General features: G+C 42.3%; 1 protein-coding gene and 1 long non-coding RNA gene across 2 annotated transcripts in view; one reads left to right on the top strand and one right to left on the bottom strand.

Moving 5' to 3' along the window:
* LOC125033319 (protein O-mannosyl-transferase TMTC1-like) overlaps positions 1–3,104 on the top strand; it is a 608,165-nt gene that overhangs the window by 29,273 nt on the left and 575,788 nt on the right. The window lies entirely within an intron of this gene.
* LOC125033321 overlaps positions 861–3,104 on the bottom strand; it is a 7,391-nt gene continuing 5,147 nt past the window's right edge. The window contains exons 2-3 of the long non-coding RNA XR_007115591.1: positions 1,167–1,337; positions 861–1,023 (exon numbers count right to left, since the gene is read on the bottom strand). This is a non-coding gene — a long non-coding RNA (uncharacterized LOC125033321). The remainder of the gene's footprint in view (positions 1,024–1,166; positions 1,338–3,104) is intronic.

Below are 3,104 nucleotides of genomic sequence, written 5' to 3'. Positions count from 1 at the left end.
TTATACTTTTGCATGTGGGAGCGTTAGTTTACATATTTCGACTTTCCTTACGTGAGCGCATCTTTTGGTGATGTACTGTGTGTGAAGTTGTTAAAAAATGGACATTCTGTTCAGATTCTAGATCACTCAGGATCTCACAAGAAATGAGTAGAGCCCAGTAGTATGAGTTGCTGTGATGCCACTACCGCCTCGTTGAGTCATCCGGCCGTTCATACACTCTTTTTACGGTAAGATATTTTGGTGATAACAAACCGCGAATCAGCTAAAGATCTTGGGGTGTGACTGTTAATGAATTATTCTTATGACGAGGGAATTCATCAGCTAATGAAAGGTAATTCAATCGTAGGTATTTATGGAAATAAGAAACCTACAGAGGAGCTGAGCAGGAGCGAGAACAGATGAGAAAGAGAGAGAGAGAAAGAGAGACGGACAGGCAAACAGACAGGTGAACAGATAGACATAAAAATAGAAATATAGATAGATTGATGAATAGATAGATAGATTGGTGAACTGATAGATTGATGAATAGATAGATAGATTGGTGAACTGATAGATTGATGAATAGATAGATAGATGAATAGAGAGATAAATAGAGACAAGATTGATGAATAAACAAATAGAAAGTTTGACTGATAGACAGAGAGATAGACACAGACAGACAGACAGACAGATAGACAAACAGACAGACAGACAGACAGATAGACAAATAGACAGATTGATAGATAAAGAGAAAGCCAGACTGACACACAGACAACAAACAGACAGGCAAACAAACAGACAAACAAATAACTTGACCAACAGACCGCCGACACAACAATCCTCCCGCTGACGGTCACTTGCTCTGCCCGACCCACCTTTGCACAAACGTCTTCGAAGCCTCAAGAAGCAGGCGCCCCGTGCACTCTGCCTCCTGCCTCGTTTCCGGCCGCGCCCTCCTGAAGGCGAAGAGCAGACGTCCAGCTTGGTCCGGGGGAGGGACAAAGGCGGCGCCAAAGCCAACACCCACTTGAGGAGGAGCTGCCGCTGTTGTTTTAATTTTTATCATTATCATCATCACTATCACTATCATTGCTGTTGTTATCGTTATTATCATCATCATCACGACACTCATTATCACTGTCACTCTCACTATCCTTATAAAAACAAAGGATCTGACGAATGCTTACCTTGAATTCGAGTCTCTGTCCTACGCTGCTGAACGACCTCGAAGCCAATATTCAGCGCCTCCAGAGCACTGACAGGGGCCGCCACTTGCAGAAGCAGGGAGGGTGCCTTGCTGGGCGGTGGCTGGGAGCACCTGGCAGAGAGCTACTTTCGCCAGGAGGGCTAACGCGTACCTGCAAGTATTTGGTGGTAGGGTAAATCCGGGGTGAGAGGTTGATGCATTAACATACACGCGTATATAAACGTACACAGAGACAGGTTAGATAACAGAGCTAGGGATTAGAGCTAGAGAATAAAGCTAGAGAACAGACATAGGTGCACGCATACGCCAATACACACAGACACGACCCCATAAACACACACAACGACTGTGAGGCTTTCAACCTCTTCCCCCCCCCCACTATACCCACTACCTATCCCCCCCTTCCTTGCTCCGATCCTTCTATCCCTCTCGTCCCCTTATCCGCACCCTCTTCCTGTCCCCTCGCTTTTTCTCTTCTTCCCTCTACTTCCACGGTAGCTTCTCCCTCTTCTTCTTGTTTTCCTTGCTTGTTCTATCTTTTATCTCTATCCCTACTCTATCCTGCCTCCATCCTATCCCTATCCTGCCCTGTATCCTGCCGCATTCCCCCCTCGTACCCCTCTTATTCGCACCTTCTTCTTGTTCCTTCGCTTTTTCACTTCCTTCTGCTTCTACGCTAATTTCCCTCTTTTCCATTCCTTTTTCCCGTTTACCCTACCTTCTACCTTTAATCCTATCCTCTCCTGCTCCCATCCTATCCCTATCCTACCCAGCATCCTGCCGAAATCCACAGGGCGAGTCGAGCACAGCCGGACCACTTCCCTCTGCCAGCCTCATTTTTACGCTTTTTATTTCTGTACCACGCTGGCTCTTCTTTTTACACGTGTTTTACTTTTATTTACACCCTTTTCGTATATTTTAAAATAAACTTGAGATCCCTAGTTATCCATACATGGTTTACAAAGATTTTGATGATGTGCGGATAACAGACATCCACATCTGCTGCGACTGCATCTTTCTTTTCACGTGTTTTTTTTTATCTCTTGTATTTTAAGCTCCGCTTTACTTTTGTATGGTTTCTTTTTACTTATTTATCCTTTTAAGTTCTCTTTTACGGCGAGAGAAAGTTACTTATTTTAAGATTTTTATCAATGAATCGCAGCAAATTCTTTTACGTCTTGTTTTACCATAATTATAATTCTTTGATGATTTCTTTTAACGTTTGTTTTTGTGACTGGTTTTATCTTTTGTATATTTTCTTTTTATATAACAATTCTTATTTATTGGTTTATGTTATTTATGTGCTACGCCGACGTCCGCGGGGGTTAATGTAACCCCCACGTTCATGTTGAATAAACGAAGTGGATACTCCGACTGTGCTTTGACTACCCTTTGGATTTACCTGTCTGGATTTTACACCGTGGATGCTGAAACAAGGTTTTACTGCCCCTTTTACTTGCCCAGGTGTATTTATGCTGGACGTGCCATTTTACTATTTTACATTCACTGTGAACCATGTGTGCTCCTTCGACTTTTACTTTTTACTTTCTCTGAATTTTACTTACTTTTATCTTGTCCTTTGACTTTCTACTTTTATTCATTCTCACACCTTTTACTTTACTTTTTCCCTCCTTTTACCTTTTACTTGTTTATCTTAGATGTTAGTTATTTTTATTGTATTTAAACCCTTCTGGCATGCTTTGTTTTTCTTAAACCCTTCTGGCGTAGTTTTATTCAGTCTTAAGCCCCTCTGGCAATTGTATTTTACTTATTAGTTTGTTTTACTTTGGTGCCTTCTGCACGGTTCTTTTTGTTTGTTTTAGATTTCGTATTTATTTGTCATGCTTCTTCGTATTGGTCACGCTCCTGGTAGGCCTCCATCTCCGGGGATAATTGGCTTGTGAGGTCGTGTGGGTTC

This window comes from Penaeus chinensis, chromosome 16 (assembly GCF_019202785.1).
Source record: "Penaeus chinensis breed Huanghai No. 1 chromosome 16, ASM1920278v2, whole genome shotgun sequence".
Lineage (NCBI taxonomy): Eukaryota > Metazoa > Arthropoda > Malacostraca > Decapoda > Penaeidae > Penaeus > Penaeus chinensis.
This window is presented reverse-complemented; position numbering and strand designations above follow the sequence as displayed.